Source organism: Callithrix jacchus, chromosome 3, assembly GCF_049354715.1.
Source record: "Callithrix jacchus isolate 240 chromosome 3, calJac240_pri, whole genome shotgun sequence".
Lineage (NCBI taxonomy): Eukaryota > Metazoa > Chordata > Mammalia > Primates > Cebidae > Callithrix > Callithrix jacchus.
In genome coordinates, this window is record NC_133504.1 from 192,819,266 (window position 1) to 192,839,993 (window position 20,728).

The following is a 20,728-nucleotide window of genomic DNA, read 5'->3' on the forward strand; positions in this document are numbered from 1 at the left end:
AAAAAAACAAAAAAAAAACAAGGGAATAAGGCTTGATGGAGAACGAGTGCATCCCATTAACAGAATCAGGCTTCATAAGATGGATAATAAGAAACTTCTGTGAGTTAAAAGAACATGTTGTAGCCCAATGTAAAGAAACTAAGAACTTTGAAAAAAGGTTTGACGAAATCCTAATGAGAATAGACAACTTAGAGAGGAATATAAGTGAACTAATGGAACTGAAGAATACAATACAGGAACTCCTAGAAGTATGCACAGGTTTAAACACTCGAATCATTCAAGAAGAAAGGATATCAGAGGTCAAAGTCCAACTTAATGAAATAAAACGTGAAGAAAAGATTAGAGAATAAAGGATAAAAAGGAATGAGCAAAGTCTCCAAGAAATATGGGACTATATGAAAAGACCAAATTAATGTTTGATAGGTGTACCTGAATGTGACGGAGAGAATGAATCCAAGGTGGAAAATACCCTTCAGGATATTATTCAGGAAAATTTTCCTAAACTAGCAAAGCAGGACAATATTCAACCCCAGGAAGTACAGAGAACACCACAAAGATATTCCTCGAGAAGAGCAACCCCAAGGCACATAATCGTTAGATTCACCAGGATTGAAACGAAGGAGAAAATACTAAGGGCAGCCAGAGAGAAAGGTCAGGTTAATTACAAAGGGAAGCCTATTAGACTCACAGCAGATCTCTCAGCAGAAACTCCACAAGCCAGAAGAGAGTGGGGGCTGATATTCAACATCCTTAAAGAACAGAACCTTCAGCCCAGAATTTCATGTCCAGCCAAACTAAGCTTCACAACTGAAGGAAAAATAAAATCTTGTGTGAACAAGTAAGTACTCAGAGATTTCATTACCACCAGGCCTGCTTTACAAGAGCTTCTGAAAGAAGCATTACACACAGAAACAACCAGTATTAGCCTTTCTAAAAATACACCAAAAAGTAAAGAGCAGCAACATAAAGAATTTACATCAATGAATGGACAAAACAGCCAACATCAAATGGCAGTAACCCTAAATTTAAATCGACTAAATCCCCCAATCAAAAGATACAGCCAAAACTCAACGGTATGCTACATCCAGACCCACTTCACATGCAAGGATACACAAAGACTCAAAACAAAGGGATGGAGAAAGATTTACCAACCAAATGCAGAGCAAAAATAAAAAGCAGGAGTTGCAATTCTCCTATCAGATAAAACAGGTTTTAAAGCAACAAAGATATAGTGGTAAAAGGATCAATGCAACAAGAGCTAACGATCCTAACACCCAGATACATAGAGACTTAGACTCAATGCGACAGAAAATTAATAAGGATATCAAGGACTCGAACTCAGATCCGGAAAATAAATATAGAGCTCTCCACTTTAAATACAGAAAATATACATTCTTGTCAATACCACATCACACCTACTCATAGGTTTAAATGAAATATTGATTGGCCATTATTAATACCCACTTTTTTTCAGAATAAAGCAATATTTCCGTTCTCTCTCCCTCTTCTTCCTGTTTCTCTCCTTCACTCCTTTTTTCTTTCTCTATAAAGAAAAATCAACTTGTAGATCTCTCGATCCAGGTCGGCAATGTCTCTCTCATTGCCTGATTTCCTTCCTTCTCTCCCTCCCTCCCTTCCTGCCTTCCTCCTTCCCTTCCTAAAAAAAAAAAAAAATTTTATTAGGCAATTAAATCATAGTATACTGCTTGCATTTGTAGTAAATATTTGATTAATCCCATTATAGCATTTCCTGATTACAGGTTTAGGTAAAAATTATGCTATATTCTGAACTGCTGGAGGGATGGAGAATGGTGACCAAACTGCAGGTGATGGGCTCAGGTTGCTCCCTGGTGGGCTGTGTTTTTCCAGGCCCTTGGTCCCTCAGTTACCCAAGAATGGGGGAAAGGACGTTGCCAGACGCAGTGGGCTTTTAAGTAAATATTGAATCCAAAAAAATTTTGCAGAAATTTATTTAGGCAGAGAGAGAGAAAAAGGAGAAAGAAAAGCAGCTTCCACGATGTCTTCCCCCATGCATGAAAAGACCTCTAAGCTCCCTAATGGAGAGGTGGGCAGAGGCATGGTACTGGGAAGTTCTTGCCTTTGAAACTGTGCCCCCTTGTGAACCTGCAGAGAATACATTCTCTTAAAAGGACAGCTGAAGGAAAGGGTGTTCCCCAGTACATGTCAGTATCAAAGGGCAATTTCTAGAGTCTATATAGTTTCATTAAATACAGGAAGGTTTTCTCCTTTATCATATTTTGTACATTTGCATGTGCGCACACATCACAAAAATGTATCAATTGGTTGAATTTTCTTAAACTTTTACTAAGAATGGGTGAAGACAATTATTTTGTTTGAAGAGGGTATTTACTGTAATGGAGAGTGTTTCCTCTGGAGTCAACGTTGCCTGTGTTTTAAAACTGACTCCACTATTGTGACCAAGTAATTTTCCTCTGTGGCTCTGTTTCTCTGCAAAATAAGGGCAATAATAATAATACTTATGCTACAATGTTACTGTGATAATTAACATTTATAGTGTTATGGTTAGGGTTTAATACAAATTATTAATAAAATGTGTAAAAAGCCAAATTTCATTAATACCTGCTTTAATACAGAATAAATAAAATTTTCAGCCAATAAGTGGATATTTCATTTTTTTAAAATGTGGTATACACAAGGAAATACAATTCCACATGAAAAGTGAGGAAATATTGTCACTTGAAACAATATGAATACATTTGGAGGACATTATGCTAAGTGAAAATAAGCCAGACAATAGAATGCTGCTTATTAGATACTTGGGTATTTAGAAAAAAGGAGCATTTGGAGAGATGTCTGTGAAAAAATACATAATTACAGATGGCTAATCTATTGTACAGCATATGGTGACTACAGTTTCATAATGAATTGTATTTTTGATAAATGCTAAGTGTTATGTGCTCTCATCACAAAAATAATTACTATTGAGTTTTAGCATTGGTTAATTACCTAGAATTAAGCCTTTGAGAGCATGTCTATGTATTTCAAGCCTTTGAAACACTATATCTGTCCATTAAAAATGCATTTTAAAAACCATCATAGGATAATAACGTTTCAAATGCTGGTCTGTTCTGTCTTGAATATTACCAAAAATAGATACTTTTTGTGCTAGTTTTGTAATACAATCATCACAGACTCTAATAGTAGCATGTCTGAGACCCAGAACACTAAATAAGACACGATGATGTACACTAGGGCTCTTGATTTCAGCTTGAAGCACCTTGAGTTTCTAGTGCTGATGGTAATCATAGGGAAGGCACTTAAAGGGTAACTGTCGCTAAAGGGTAACTGGCCATGGTGTGAACAAAGTAAATGAATTTGCATTAAAAATCACTGAGAAAATGTTAAATTTAACAGCTGCCATATTCTCCAAAATTTTTCCTAAGTGACCAAGGACTTGGTTCAAGTTACCTGACTAAGCATAAAAATTGCAGACCATGAACTGCATCCACTAAAACAAAAATACCTAAGAGAAATTCCTCAGGATTACAATATCAGTCTGGACAAAAAAGACCATTCTATTTTCTAACACTTCAGATTCACATTCAAAAACAAGATTCTGCATGAAAAAATAAGTTTCGGCCGGGTGCGGTTGCTCAAGCCTGTAATCCCAGCACTTTGGGAGGCCGAGGCGGGTGGATCACGAGGTCAAGAGATCGAGACCATCCTGGTCAACATGGTGTGGTGAAACCCCGTGTCTACTAAAAATACAAAGAATTAGCTGGGCATGATGGCGCATTCCGGTAATCCCAGCTACTCAGGAGGCTGAGGCAGGAGAATCGCCTGAACCCAAGAGGCGGAGGTTGCAGTGAGCAGAGATCACGCCATTGCACTCCAGCCTGGGTAATGAGCGAAACTCCATCTCAAAAGAAAAAAAAGTTTTGCTGTATGTCATAAAAAATTAAATGTACAATTCTTCCTCTACCATTGTCTCCTAAAAAATTTACCTCTTATTAAGATATATTTACTCTTAAGAAATTTCAAAATTCTGTTTTCATATGGTGCTGACAATATGCAACCCACTCATATGAATTCTTTATTCAACTTAAAAATTTTCTTTCGTTAAAAAAAATGCTGACTTAATTATCTTACCTGTGAAGGGTAAAATACTTTCTAAATTAAGCAATCTAAATGCTGCATTGATAAGCTATAAATAATGTCAAACAGCCCAGTTAGGAACAATTTACCACATTAAAAAAATTCAAACTTATCAGAACCTAGAAAATGTGAAATTACATGGCATGAAGAGAACAGTGAGTAAACTGAGGCTAACACAAAGGAGAGGGTGTGACGCATACATAGCTGTGGATAAACACATGAAGCTATCACAAAACTACAGATAATTAGAATATAAAGACAGAAATCTCTAAATTCAGAATGAGTCAGTTTTGCAGTCTGGAAACAGATGTCCTCTCCACATGCAGAATTAATCCCGTTTCTTCACTATTGGCATTTTCAGTCTCTTACTTGCAGCTACAGACTGACTCCAGAAAGAATATGGCTAATTATGGAGCATCTATTACACACCCAGCACTTTGTTGAATACAATTACGTATCAAAACATATCCATGACTTATAAAGATTTCCCAGCACTTACCTTTAACAAATTGGCCCAATACACAACTCATTTATGTCAATTAAGAAGGAAAGGAACAACTAAAGAAAACAGCTTATATAGGGTTCTCCAATTAAAGCAACAAAATGAAATGTTCTAACTAGATAAAATATAACTACACAAATTGTGAACTTGCATCTAAAAATTTTGTGTGCAGTATGAAATTTTATAACAGTAAGCTCACATAATACTTCTTGAAGTGAAAACAATAGAAATAAGTAAATTATAGCTCTAACATGAGTACTAGACAAAAAATTTACATGGGGAAGAGTCTCAACAATTCATTAGATTTTACAGTAATTACAAAGAAACACATTTGATTTCAGATTTTAGGTTTCTAGATTTCTAGTAAGTTATCCACCTTATTAAAAGAATCTTCTTTGTTCCAATATTGATATTTTCTTTGGAAAATAGTATAAACTCTCACACAAACACTATTGCTTGCTCCACAGTTTTCTTAAGGTTTATTTTTAGAGCGATATGTTTTAACTTCACGTAAATAAAGTCAAAGTCTGTATGTGTTTATAGGATACAGATGCTACATGTTCAAAGATAAATATGAAAATTTTTAAAGTATTCATTCAGCATTCAGAAACGTATAAATTATAACAATCATAAAATGATCTGTAGTAAATATTTGATGAACTCATTTACTCTAATGGATTATGTGGTGTATGCTTTTATTCAAATAACTAATACATGCCATATATATATATTATGTGTCTACAAGAATTTTAAGAAATGAAGAATATGGAACAACAAAAAAACTTCATTCGAATATGTTGTCAACTTTGTCTCTCACTTGTATGAATTCTCCTATGTACAGTAAGGGTTGAGGACCAAGTAAAAGCTGTACCACATTCTTCTCATGTGCAGGGTTTCTTTCCAGTATAAATTTTCTTATGTTTAGTAAGGCCTGTAGAACTATTGAAGGCTTTGCCACATTCTTTACATTTGTATGGTTTCTCGCCAGTATGAATTTTCTTATGTTTATTCCATGCTGAGGACTATCTAAAGGCTTTGCCACATTCTTCACATTTGCAGGGTTTTTGCCCAGAACGAATTCTCTTATGTTCAGTAAGGTATGAGAACCTATAAAAGACTTTGCCACATTCTTCACGTGTGTAAGGTTTCTCACCACTATGAATTCTCTTATGTTTATGAAGGGATGAGGACTGAGTAAAGGTTTTCCAACATTCTTCACATTTGTAAAGTTTTTGTTCACAATGAGTGTGCCTGTGTAATCTTTGATGATTGGTAAAAAGCTTTGCCACATACTTCACCTGTATAGGGTTTCTCTCCAGTATGAATTTCCTTAATGTTTATTCCGTGCTGAGGACCGTCTAAAGGCTTTGCCACATACATTTGTATGGTTTCTCTCCAGCATGTATTCCCTTATGTTGCAAAATACCACATGCCAAAATTCCTTCACAGATATATACATTTAGCCTACATATACTGATCAAGATGCCTTTATGCAAAATCTCTAAATGAGTTAATTGTGTGTAATGCCATTGTGCTTAGGCAAGCACAATGCCAAGAGCAACATAGACCAGGAAGGAACATTTGTTACATGTACACAGCTCTTCCTCCTCTCTAATATAGCATTGTGTCTTCTGAAATAAACTGCCAATTGTTGGCTTCTTTCTTTAAAAAGAAGAAAAATACTGACACACATATCCTTAATTCTGTCTTTTGGTGGTTTTTACCAAAACTGATTTCTGTCTCCCTCCAATAATATAGACTGCTGAAAGAAACAGTAGTATACTTTGAAAGAACAGCTTGGGTTTGCTGAGACAAAATATAAAGGTTTCAGGAGCAGACTGCAGTGTTAAATACAGAGTAGGTAGAGCAAGTGGCCATTAAGAAGAAATGTGAACAAATGGTTTTAACTGAAAAACAAAATTCCAGACAAGACACATCCTTAGAACATGTATGAGAGGTTCCTGTAATCTCTATCAAAGACAATTGGTTGCTGATTATGTCAGGACAAAGCAATATTGTCAAATTCTAACAAATAGCTTTTTGTTTATCTTCAAATAGCAAGTAAATATTATAATACATATGAAATATTAGCATGACATGGTCAAATTTAAAATTTTTCAGAAAACCGCCACAAAATGAAGATGTACAAGTTTTTTTAAAATTTAACCTCAATAATTCTTAATGAGCTAAATGGGAACACAAATAAAACAATCATATGAAACTAATTAACTTTCTGGAAAAGATTTGCACAGACACAAATATAAGGTTCTGTACCATTATAATAGTGCAGAAAACATTTTAGTCTCTAAAATTTTAAAGATAAAAGCATAAAAATAAACAGTCATAATCTGTTAATCTACAGCATAAAATATGATTAGTGATATCAATAACAAAGTTGAGGGCAAATGTAATGACGAATTTTCAAATGCAACCATTATTGGCAGTTTAAAATACATTATTTTAACATTAAGAAATTTTATTAAATTCCCAAGATACTACAAAGTATTTGTATAGATACATGAAAGTATAAGGGGTCCTATCAATATAAAAATTTAAAAAGACGCTGAACACGGTAGCTTATGCCTGTAATCCCAGCACTTTGGGAGGCAGGTCGATCACCTAAGGTGAACAGTTCGAGACCAGCCTGACCAACATGGTGAAACCCTGTCTCTACAAAAAATGCAAAAATTAGCTGGGCGTGGTGGCAGACACATGTAGTTCCAGCTACTCAGGAGGCTGAGGCAGAAGAATCGCTTAAAACTCAGGATGTGGAGGTTGCAGTGAGCTGAGATCATGCTACTGCACTCCAGCCAGGCAACAGAGCAAGACTCCATCTCAATAAATAAATAAAAATACAGTCTTCAGCATGATCTTATTCCAATTATGAAGTAATAATATGAAGCTGTCTAGACTGCTCAATGTAATCTACAGATTAAATGAAATCCCTGTCCAATTTCTAATCCTTTTTTTTTTTTTTTTGTAGAAATAGAAATAGCAACCCGAAAGTTATATGGAATTTGCAGGGACCATAAAGCACCCAACAATTTTTTAAATGAGAAACAATGTTGGAAGCACCGCAGCTTATGATTTCAAAACACAAACCTAAAGAATTAAAACAATTTGGTATGGGTATAAAGTTGAATGGCTACAAAATCCAGCAAAAATACACACTTTCATACACATGGTCACATGAAGAGTAATTTTTGTACAGTCCTAATTGTTGTAGCATTTGTTACTGAAAGCAAATAAATGAAAGTAATGCAAATTTCTCTCACCAAATGAATAAATTTGAAATATTAAAATAATGAAATATTAGTTTGTAAAAAGCAAAAAACTGTACCAAGTATAATAAAGCTATTAAGTCAGCCATGAAGACACAGATACTGTATGAATCAACTTACCTGAGACATCAAAAGCAGTTTGACACTAAATAGAAAACACAATTGTTTTTGAAAAGGGCCAGAAAACAGAAAATGTAGGTAGTTGTTTAATGTAGTGTTAGCTTTGCAAGATAAAACATTCTGCAGATATAGTGCATAACAATATCGTAAAAATGTTTACGATTGTGTAGTTTTGTGTTTTTGACAAAAGTCACCAACTACAAAGACCACACATAGATAAATCCACAAAGATGGGAAGAAACCAGCATAAAAAGGATGAAAATACCCCAAACCAAAACGCCTCTCCTTCTCAAAGGGATCACAACTCCTCACCAGCAAAGGAACAAAGCTGGATGGAGAATGAGTCTGATGAAATGACAGAAACAGGCTTCAGAAGGTGGGTAATAACAAACATCTCTGAGCTAAAAGAACATGTTCTAACCCAATGCAAAGAAACTAAGAATCTTGAAAAAAAGGTTTGACAAAATGCTAACAAGAATAAACAGCTTAGAGAAGAATATAAATTACCTCATGGAGCTGAAAAATACAACATAAGAACTTCACGAAGCATACACAAGTTTTAATAGCCAAATTGACCAAGTAGAAGAAAGGATATCAGATTGAAGATCAACTCAATGAAATAAAACAAGAAGGTGAAATTATAAAAAAAAGAGTGAAAAGAAATGAAGAAAACCTCCAAGAAATACGGGATTATGTGAAAAGACAATCTACATTTGATAGGTGTACCTGAATGTGATGGAGAGAATGAATCCAAGCTGGAAAACACTCTTCAGGATATTATTCAGGAGAACTTCCCCAACCTAGCAAGGTGGGCCAACATTCAAGTCCAGGAAATACAGAAACCACAAAGATATTCCTCAAGAGCAAACCCAAGGCGCATAATTGTCAGATTCACCAGGGTTGAAATGAAGGAAAAAATGCTAAGGGCAGCCAGAGAGAAAGGTCGGGTTACTCACAAAGGGAAGCCCCTTCCGACTGCCAGTGGCTCTCTAAGCAGAAACGATACAAGGCAAAAGAGACTGGAGGCCAATATTCAACATCCTTAAAGAAAAGGACTTTCAACCTAGAATTTCATATCCAGCCAAACTAAGCTTCATAAGCAAAGGAGAAATAAAATCCTTTATGAACAAGCAATTGCTCTAACGGGCAAAACAACCAACTAGCATCAAAATGGCAGGATCAAATTCACACATAACAATATTAACCCTAAATATAAATGGGCTAAATGCCGCAATCGAAATACACAGACTGGGAAATTGGATAAAAAGACAAAACCCATCAGTGTGCTGTATCCAGGAAACCAATCTCACATAGCCTCAAAATAAAGGGATGGAAGAAGATTTACCAAGCAAATGTAGAGCAAAAAAAAAAAAAAAAAAAAACCCGGGAGTTGCAATCCTAATCTCTGATAAATAGACTTTAGACCAAAAGAGACAAAGAAAGACATTACATAATGATAAAAGGATCAATGCAAAAAGAAGAGCTAACAATCCTAAATATATACTCACCCAATACAGGAGGACCCAGATACATAAAGCAAGTTCTTAATGACCTACGAAGAGACTTAGACTCCCAAACAATAATAGTGGGCGACTTTAACACTCCACTGTCAATGTTAGACAGATCAATGAGACAGAAAATTAACAAGGATATCCAGGACTTGAACTGAGACCTGGAACAAGAAAACCTAATAGACTTTTATAGAACTCTTTACCCCAAATCCACAGAATATACATTCTTCTCAGCACCACATCACACCTACTCTAAAATTGACCATGTAATTGGAAACAAATCACTCCTCAGCAAATGCAAAACAACGGAAATCACAACGAACAGTCTCTCAGACCACAGTGCAATCAAATTAGAACTCAGAATTAAGAAACTGAGAACTGCATGACTTCATGGAAACTGAACAATGGGCTCTTGAATGCTGACTAGATAAACAATGAAATGAAGGCAGAAATAAAGATGTTCTTTGAAACCAATGAGAACGAAGACACAATGTACCAGAATCTCTGGGACACATTTAAAGCAGTCTCTAGAGGAAATTAATAGCAATAAATGCCCACATGAGAAGCAAGGGTAGATCTAAAATCGACACCCTATCATCAAAATTGAAAAGAGCTAGAGGAACATGATTAAAGAAAACCTCAAAAGCTAGCAAAGACAAGAAATAAGATTAGAGCAGGATGCAAGGAGATAGACACAAAAATAACACTTCAAAAAACCCATACATCCAGGAGGTGGTTTTTTGAAAAGAGCAACAAAATAAAACAGACTACTAGCCAGATTAAAAGAAAAGAAAAATCAAATAGATGCAGTAAAAAATGATAAAGGGGATATCACCACCGATTTCACAGAAATACAAACTACCATCAGAGATTACTACAAACAACTCTATGCACATAAACCAGTACACCTGGAAGAAATGGATAAATTCCTGGACACTTGCACCCTCCGAAAGCCTACACCAGGAATAAGATGAAACCCTGAATAGACCAATAACAAAGGCTGAAGTTGAGGCAGCAATTAATAGCCTAAGAACCAAAAAAAGCCCAGGTCAAGATGGATTGACAGTTGATTTCTACCAGACATACAAAGAGAAGGTGGTACCATTCCTTCTGAAATTATTACTATCCAAAAAGAGGGCATGCTTCCCAAATCATTTTATGAGACCAACATCATCCTGATGCCAAAACCTGGCAGAGACCCAACAACAAAAAAAAACTTCAGGCCAATATCCATGGTGAACATAGAGGCAAAAATCTTCAATAAAATACTGGCAAACTGATTGCAACAGCACATCAAAAAGCTTATCCATCGTGATCAAGTAGACTTCATCCGAGGATGTTAAGGCTGGTTCAACATAATGTAAGTTTATAAACATAATCCACCACATAAACAGAACCAAAGACAACTACATGATTATCTCAATAGATGCAGAGAAGGCCTTTGACAAAATTCAACAACCCTTTATGCTAAAAACTCAATAAACTAGGTATTGACGGAACGTATCTCAAAATAATAAAAGCTATTTATGACAAACCCACAGCCAGTATCTTACTGAATGGACAAAAACTGGAAGCAATCCCTTTGAAATCTGGCACTAGACAAGGATGCCCTCTCTCACCACTCCTATTCAATATAATATTGGAAGTTCTAGCCAGAGCAATCAGGCAAGAAAAGATATAAAGGGTCTTCAATTAGGAAAGGAGGAAGTCACATTGTCTCTATTTGCAGACGACATGATTGTATATCTAGAAGACCCCATCATCTCAGCCCCAAATCTCCTGAAACTGATAAGCAACTTGAACAAAGTCTCAGGATACAAAATCAGTGTGCAGAAATCACAAGCATTACTATACACCAATAAAAGACTTAAAGAGCCAAATGAAGAACGAACTGCCATTCACAATTGCTACAAAGAGAATAAAATACCTAGGAATACAACTAACAAAAGATGTAAAGGACCTCTTCAACAGGAATTACAAACCACAGCTCAATGAAATAAGAGAGGAAACAAACAGATATAAAAACATTCCATGCTCATGGTTAGGAAGACTCAATATTGTGAAAATAGCCATACTGCCCAAAGTAATCTATAGATTCAATGCTATCCCCATCAAGCTACCTATGACATTCTTCACAGAACTGGAAAAAACCACCTTAAACTTCATATGGAACCAAAAGAGAGCCCGCATAGCGAAGACAATTGTAAGCAAAAAGAACAAAGGTGGAGTCATCAGACTACCTGACCTCAAACTATACTACAAGGCTACAGTAATCAAAACAGCATGGTACTGGTACCAAAACAGAGATATAGACCAATGGAACACAACAGAGGCCTTGGAGCCAATGCCACACATCTAAAACCATGTGATCTTTGACAAACCTGATGAAAACAAGCAATGTGGAAAGGAATCCCTGTTTAAAAAATGGTGTTGGGGAAACTGGACCTCTTCCTGACACCTTACACTAAAATTAACTCCAGATGGAAAGGCAAGGACTTCATGACTAAAACACCAAAACACCACACCTATATGTGCCCCTGTAGGCATGCTGGCTGACTTTATTCCCACTGTTAATCGTGAAGCAGCCCTATAACCCACCTCTAGTCCCTGTCAGCTAGCGTCTGGGAGCAGACCTGCCCATCCAGAAATCTAGAAAGAGAAATGCCATAAACCCACAAACAGACCTGAAGACTTTGGTCTCAGCTGTGTATCCTGAAACAGCCCTATCAATCAGTTCCACACCCTCTCAGCTGTGATCAAGAGTCAGCACTGCTTATCTAGGAACCTGTCCAATGACTGGGTTAGAGGATTCCCCAAAACTCAGCAAGAGCCACATAGCACAAGCCACACTTCCTTACATTGGTTATATCAGCACTGTCATCTGCATATATAACTGAAGACGTTTTTTTCCTCAGCACTAGTCTTACTGATTAAGATCCTGAAGAAAGTTCAGTCTTCCCAGAAAACAGACAAAAATCCACAATGGTCTGATGCCCTGATAACAAGTCTGCAAAGCATGAACTTCAATGTGACCCAGATCCAATGCACCTTACTGCAATCTCAGTGGAAATCTCATCAGCACAGAGATCCAATAGAAGAAAATATTTACCTCCCCAAACTAATTTATAACGACTGAAAGAGGTATTCATGCCCTTCAGATGCAAGGACATAAAAACAAGGCATCACAGATCATGAAGGATCAAGCAAACATAACACCACCAGGAGAAACTAGAAATGCTCTAGTAACCACTTAACAATAAAACACAGATCTAAAAATATGGCTAAGAATTCAAAATAATTATCTTAAAGAATCTCAGTGAGATGCAAAATAACCACAAATTACTAAAATTTTTTGGCAACAATGTATGATCAAAATCACAGTTATAATAAAGAAAGACAAACCATCAAAAGAGAGCCAACGTGGTCACTCATGCCTATAATCCCAGCCCCTTTGGATGCCAAGGTGGGCAGATCACCTGAGGTCAGGAGTTCAAGACGAGGCTGACTAACATGGTGAAGCACCGTCTCGACTAAAAATACAAAAAATTAGCCAGGTATGGTGGTGCATGCCTGTAATCCCAGCTACTCAGGAGACTGAGGCTGGAGAATCGCTTGAACCCAGGAGGCAGAGGTTCCAGTGAGGTGAGATTGCACCACTGCACTCTACCTTGGGCGACAAGAGCAAAACTTTTTCTCAAACAAACAAACAAAAAAAACAGATATGCTGGAGCTGAAGTACATAACAAGGGATCTAAAATATTTAAGAGAAAGCTTTAACAGGAGACTCCTTAAAAAAAAAATCAGGAAAGGTAAAAGTTCGTCATTTAAAAGTTCCTAATTAGAATTTTAAAGAAAAATGTAAGAGTGAACAAAGCATTTGGGCTCCATACTGCATAATAAATGGTAAGAATGTACATATTTTAGGAAGTTCATCAGAGAGAGAAAAAAATTTTTTAAGAAAAATTTCTTAAAATTGTTTAAAGATATAATGTCTTCAATTCTTCCCAATATTGGAAGGAATATAGATACTAAAAAGTTCAAAATGTCTATAGCAAGAAGAATCTAACAAAAATTGCCCAGGACACATTATAATTAAACTGCCAAAATTCAAAGACAAAGACAGATTCTTAAAAGAAGCAAGAGAAAAGAGATTCTTCACATACAAGGGAACTCCTATAAGGTTATCAACAGATTGCTCACAGAAACCATTCAAGCCACATAAGAGTGAAAGTATATATTTAAAGTGCAAATAAAGAGAGAAAAAGAAAAAAACCTTGACAACTAAGAAGACTACACCTGACAAGGCTGTTTTTTTTTTTTTGAGACGGAGTTTCGCTGTTGTTACCGAGACTGGAGTGCAATGGTACGATCTCGGCTCACCGCAACCTCCGCCTTCTGGGTTCAAGCAATTCTCCTGCCTCAGCCTCCCGAGTAGCTGGGACTACAGGTGCGCACCACCATGCCCAGCTAATTTTTGTGTTTTTAATAGAGATGAGGTTTTACCTCGTTGATCAGGATGGTCTTGATCTCTTGACCTCGTGATCCACCCACCTTGGCCTCCCAAAGTGCTAGGATTATAGGCATGAGCCACCGTGCCCAGCCTAAGGCTGTTCTTTATAAATGAAGTATCAATCAGAATCTTTTCAGATTAAAAAAAAAGTTGAGGAAATGTTTAATCACTAAACCTGAATTACAACAAATGATGAGAATTTTTTGAGTTGTAATGGAATCAAAACTTACAACAAAAACATAAACATTACTGAAAATCATATATACACAGTCAAATTTACAAGTCTATAAAAGTAATTATTGTGAATGAATGAATCAATCACGTTTAACTCTGGTATAAAAGCTACAAGAAAAAATTATTAAAACTACGTGTAGCTTCAATATTTTTTAATGGGTACACAATATGAAAAAATGTAGAATGTGACATAAATACTGTGTTGAAGGGAATAAAACTGTTTAAGTGTTCTTTTTATATTTACAAGCTGACTTTTGCTTGAAGCCAGGAGTTCAAAACCAGTATAGTCAATATAGCAGGACCCTTTCTCTTAAATAAGTACATAAATAAAATTAAATACAGAAAAAATTATTAAAACTACGTGTAGCTTCAATATTTTTTAATGGGTACACAATATGAAAAAATGTAAAATGTGACATAAATACTGTGTTGAAGGGAATAAAACTGTTTAAGTGTTCTTTTTATATTTACAAGCTGACTTTTGCTTGAAGCCAGGAGTTCAAAACCAGTATAGTCAATATAGCAGGACCCTTTCTCTTAAATAAGTACATAAATAAAATTAAATACAGATCTCAGAAAGCTATTTAGTCTTTTTAAGAAAGTAGCGACTGGGCCTAATAGCACATGCTTGGAATCCTAGCACTTTGGGAGGCCAAGGCAGGTGAATTGCTTGAGCTCAGGAGTTCAATAGCAGCCTGAGCAACATGGCAAAACAAAACATACTAAAAAATTTTGCCATATATGGTGGCATGTGCTTGTAGTCCCAGCTACTTTGGAGAGGCTGAGATAGGAGGATTGCTTGACCTCGGGGAGGTCAAGGCTGCACTTAGGTATGAATGCACCACTGCATGACAGCCTGGGTAAAAAAGGAAGACCCGATATGTACAAAACAAAAAGCTATTTTGTTATCCGAAGCTAAATTTTATAACTATGAGATGTTTTATGTAAGTTTCTTGGCAATTACAAAAAAAAATAATAATAATAATAACATAGTGGATACATACAAAATAAAAACAATTATGACGGGCACAGTGGCTCACGCCTGTAATCCCAGCACTTTGGGAGGCCGAGGCCAGCTGATCACAAGGTCAAGAGATTGAGACCAACCTGGCCAACATGGTGAAACCTGTCTCTACTAAAAATACAAAAATTAGCTGGGCATGGTGGCGCACACCTGTAGTCCCAGCTACTCAGGAGGCTGAGGCAGAAAAATCACTTGAACTCGGGAGGCAGAGGTTGCAGTGTGCGGAGATCGCTCATTGCACTCCAGCCTGACAACAGAGCAAGACACTGTCTCAAAAACAAAACAAAACAAAAAACCCCTCCATGTCAAAAATAAAACAAAAAAGTATCAAAGCATGTAACAACAAAAATTCAAGAACTCTTGTATAAAAGCTACAAGAAAAATTATTAAAACTACATATAGGTTCGATAATTTGTTCACAGGTATATGATATAAAACGATGGAGTGTGACATAAATACTGTGTTGAAGGGAATAAAATTGTTAATTTTTCTATACATAGAAGTTAACTTTTGCTTGAGGCCAGGAGTTCAAAATCAGTCTGTTAGCAGGACCCTGTCTCTTAAATAAGTACATGAATAAAATAAAATAAAGATTCCACACAGCTATTTCATCTTTTTTTAAAAAGCAAGAGCTGGGCTTGATATTGCATGCCTGTACACCTGGCACTTTGGGAGGCCAAGGCAGGTGCATTGCTTGAACCCAGAAGTTCAAGACCAGACTGAGCAACATGACAAAACCCTGTCTCTATATAAAATATTTAAAAAATTAGCTAGACATGGTGGCATGTGCTTATATTCCCTGCTACTTGGGAGGCTGAGATAGGAGAATTGCTTGAGCTGGAGAGGCTGAGGCTGCACTGAGCTATGAATACACCACTGCACTACAGCCTGGGTAACAAAGCAAGACCTTATCTGTACAAAACAAAAAGCTAAATTATCTGAAGTTAGATTTTATAACTATGAGATGTTTTACGTAAGTTTCTCAGAAATTACAAAAAAAAAACTAGTAATACACAAAAAGAATGAAAGCATATAAGAACAAAAATTCAAGAAAACACAAGGGAAGACAGCATGAAAGAATTAAAAAACAGAAACTATTAAATGGTCAGAAAACTGTTCAAACAAATGGCAGAAATAAGTTCTTATCAATCAGTAATTCCTTTAAATATATAGATTTAGTTATCCAATAAAAACATACTTCTATAGTTTGAGTGTTCCCTCCAAAATCCATGTTAAAATTTAACTACTGTTGTGAGAAATTAAGAAATGAGGCCCTTAAGAAGTTATTAGGTCATGAGAGCTAAGGATTAGTATCATTATTTCCACAGTGGGTTAGTTATTACGAGAGTGGGTCTGTTATAAAAGTGAGCTCTCAGGCCGGGTGCAGTGGCTCACGCCTGTAATCCCAGCACTTTGGGAGGCCGGGGCGGGTGGATCACGAGGTCAACAGATTGAGACCATCCTGGTCAACATGCTGAAATCCCTTCTCTACTAAAAATAAAAAAAATTAGCTGGGCATGGTGGCGCGTGCCTGTAATCCCAGCTACTCAGGAGGCTGAGGCAGGAGAATTGCCTGAACCCAGGAGGCGGAGGTTGTGGTGAGCCGAGATCGCGCCGTTGCACTCCAGCCTGGGTATCAAGAGCGAAACTCCATCTCAAAAAAAAAAAAGCAACACTATGAGAGTTACTTTAGATTTATGGACATACATAGGTTAATGGTACAAGGATGAAAAAGAATATTCCGTGCCAATAATAAAGAGTATAGGAGTGGCTATATTTATATCAGACTAAATAAACTTCTAGAAAAAAAATCTGTCAAAAAAGAACTTTTTATATCGTGATGAGTCTAATTTGTCAAAAAATAAATATATATAGGTACCAAATACTGGAGCACATAAATATATAAACACATATTAACAAAACTGGAGAAAGAAACAGGGACTTTACTGCCCTACTTAATACATCATTCAGACAGAAAGCTAGTGAAAAAAATGTGTAGCACTATAAAATTGCACCGAACAGACATGTACAGAATATTTCATTCAACAGTATAATTTATATTCTTCTCAAACACACATGGAACATTCTCCAGGACACATCATAAATCTGGGCCACAACAAAAACAAAACTTTTCATTTTTAAAAAGATTGAAATCATATCAAGTTTTTAAATTGCAATTTTATAAAACTAGAAATCATTATAAGGAAAAGTGAAAAACTGACAAATATGTGTATATTAAACAACATGCTTCTGAATAACCAAGGGGTCAAAGAAAAAAAAGAAAAATGGCTGGGCACGGTGGCTCACGCCTATAATCCCAGTACTTTGGGAGGCAGAGGCAGATGGATCACGAGGTCAACAGATCAAGACCATCCTGGTCAACATGGTGAAACCCCGTCTCTACTAAAAATACAAAAAATTAGCTTGGCGCGGTGGTGCGTGCCTGTAATCCCAGCTACTCGGGAGGCTGAGGCAGGAGAATTGCCTGAACCCAGGAGGCGGAGGTTGCGGTGAGCCGAGATCGCGCCATTGCACTCCAGTCTGGGTAACAAGAGTGAAACTCCGTCTCAAAAACAAAAAACAAAAAAAAGTAAAGAAAAGAAAAAAGATCTCAAATAAACAATGAAACTTTAATCCTCAAAACACTTGAAAAATAACTAATCCCAATGTTAGCATAATAAAATAATAAAAATTAGACCTCTAATAGAAACAAATTAGAGACTTAAAAGATAAAAGAGAAAGAATTTACAGATAAAAACTTTCGAAAACAAAGATTTTCAGAAAAGGAAGGAGAGTAAATATTCTTTATTTTCCAGTTGGAGGACTAAATCTGATTTCTATTTTGCATGTATGTTTACAATACCCATACCCAAAAACTCTGCTTTGAACTTATGGACATCTGATTTCCAGGAGGCCTGGATTTAGGCACCTGCAGGGTGACCTTGGGCATATTATGTTCACAGGAAAGAGAGTCTGTGGGGAAAAATGTCGAATAAGAAAAGGTGATATCAAGAACCCATGGGTGAGGAGGGTTAGTGCACAGCTGCTGAAAAGACTGGTTAGTGCTACAGATACTGGCCCAGACAGGATACCTGTAACTTATAAATGTGTGCATGCAGGAAGGTAAGATGTTCAGGTGATCCAGAAGCCTAGGCTACTGCAGGAAAGAGGTTACTGGTACAGATTCAAGATCTGGGAGGGAGAAAGAAGCCATGAGCCTTCTGGATACTTATGTGGCCTCTTAGTGGAAAACTCTAGAAGCAGAGATACACAATTCCTGAGTGAAGTTTTGTCATGAGAGAAGCATGGCCATTGCCTAGCATGCACATGTGTGAATATGCAGAAATCACATTGTAGCAGCAGGGTGGAAGGAAGCATCTACTCTCAGAACTCCTTTCTTTAGGTCCTCAGTCCCCCTGGACCCCTGGAGGAGACCTAGAACAGTATGACAGCTTGTGAGCCAAAAAAAAAAAAGCAAAAAAAAGCAAAATCCTCTCCACTCTACAACAGATCCAGTGTCTCCCTTCAACCAAGGCTGCTGGGAAATCTTTTTTTTTTTTTTTTTTTTTTTTTTTTTTGAGAAAAGGCCTCACTTTGTCACACAGGCTGGAGTGCAGTGTTATGACCTCGGCTCATGGCAGCATCAACCACCCAGGATTCCCCTGCCTCAGCACCTCCCCAGGTAGCTAGGAATAAAGTTGTGTGCCACCACGCCCAGGTACTTTTTTTGGATTTTTTGGTAGAGATGGGATTTCGCCATGTTGCCCAGGCTGGTGTTGAACTCCTAAGCTCACGCAATCTGCCCTTCTTGACTTCCCAATGTGCTAGGTTTACAGGTGTGAGCCACCACACCCAGCCTAGTATCTTTAGTCTAACACCAAATATATGAAGTTTTCTGAACACCAACCAATTCTCCAACACAAACTGGGCATCCAACAACTCAATTCTGACAACACCCATGGTCAGCAAAGAACCCACCGACTCAGCGCTCAGCCCCACAACACTGCTTCTGCTACACATGGCAGTCACAAGCCCCAGGGGCCCATCTGCTACTTCTGTGCAACTGTCTATAAATCATGGGCTTCCATAACTCCCTCCTTCAAGTTAAAGGATTTGATAAAACTACAAAGAACTTAGCAAAAACACTTCACCTGTGTTTACCAGGTTATTATATTGGATACAACTCAGTAAAAGCCAAAAGGAAAAAAATGTATAGGACAAAGAAAAGCAGGGAAAGCATGAGGCAGGTAGTGAATTGCGGTAGTTATATATCTTTCCAATCCTTTGTGTTCTGCAAGAAAAGCTTACTGCAAAGAAATACCCTTTTCATTATGACTTTGATGATGCTCCCTCTTTAGATATCACAAATTCACAGGCTCTACATTCTCATTTTTCCCTCATAAACAATTAAATAATTGTGTCTTCAGTGTTCAGAGCAGAATACTTGTTAGCTAAACTGCTCAAGTTTCTCTCCTTCACTCAGGCTCTTGGACTCTGCTCCACCTTCAGTCTGAACCAGCATACAACCCCTCTTCATTCCCCTCCCCAAAACAAGCTGACTTCAGGGTGAAACATTCTCCTTTCTCCCCTCTCCTTCTAATCTTCTTTCTAATCTTGTTTGCTCTTCATATGAAAAACAGCCCTTATCTGCCTCATTTTGGAGACGCTTGCAGGTCTTATGCTTTGTGCTTTTTCCACTGCAGTACTCCTTAGAATAAACTCACTTCTTTCCTATATCAGAATTTTTTATTTGATGATATCTAGAAACAGCCCCATGACAATAAAAATTTCACCCTCTCAGAGTACATCACAACCCTCCTCCCATCCCAACTCTCACTGCGTCTGCCTGTGGATACATACCCAGCTTTCCAGGGGTCTGTACCTTCTCAGTATAAAGGCTCCTTCCATGTCTAATTTGAGCCAGGCTGGGCCACCTGCAGAAAAAGTTCCCCAGGAAGAAACTACTGGGCTACTGATGACCTCCTTTGGCAGGGTCAAGATTGGCCTTGCCCTGCAGTTAACCGGCTTAGTTCTCTGAATCCCCGTTTTTCACTTAGTTTTTATATAAAAGAACTCAAGTGTTTTAAGAATCCAGCAAAATTCCTCAACCTCAGTGCTTATACTTACAGGAGGAAAGGAGATTGTAAGGTGCTTACATTTTATACTTCAACGAGAAAAGTCAAAATATCCATTTCAGACAATAAACATGTCATTTAGGTATTATTTCCATAATAACAAATAAGTAATCATACATGAACATTACCAGGAATGCCAAGTCCTATTCCATAAGACTTAACATTAAATTCACACATCCAGATAACAGGATACAGAGCAGACTTATTCTTTATCACAAAGTCTCCACCATGCAGAAAACAGAAACTGATGTTTTGGCACATCTCTGTAAATCAC

The 20,728-nt window shown here is 37.0% G+C and overlaps 1 protein-coding gene and 1 long non-coding RNA gene across 15 annotated transcripts in view; one reads left to right on the plus strand and one right to left on the minus strand.

The window, feature by feature from the left end:
- The window catches only part of LOC103792162 (zinc finger protein 141-like), a 117,928-nt gene that overhangs the window by 69,511 nt on the left and 27,689 nt on the right, over window positions 1-20,728 (plus strand). For 9 of the 12 annotated variants that reach the window (XR_013533261.1, XR_013533260.1, XR_013533255.1 and 6 more), the window contains one exon: window positions 1-10,352. This exon is cut by the window's left edge. The exons of the other annotated variants lie outside the window; for them this stretch is intronic. The gene's annotated coding sequence lies outside the window, so the exon portion shown is untranslated. Of the gene's footprint in view, window positions 10,353-20,728 lie in introns of those variants that run through there. 12 annotated transcript variants of the gene reach the window in all.
- The window catches only part of LOC144581857 (uncharacterized), a 37,314-nt gene that overhangs the window by 6,354 nt on the left and 10,232 nt on the right, over window positions 1-20,728 (minus strand). Inside the window, exon 4 of one of the 3 annotated variants that reach the window (XR_013533264.1) lies at window positions 20,180-20,253. The exons of the other annotated variants lie outside the window; for them this stretch is intronic. This is a non-coding gene — a long non-coding RNA (uncharacterized LOC144581857). The remainder of the gene's footprint in view (window positions 1-20,179; window positions 20,254-20,728) is intronic. 3 annotated transcript variants of the gene reach the window in all.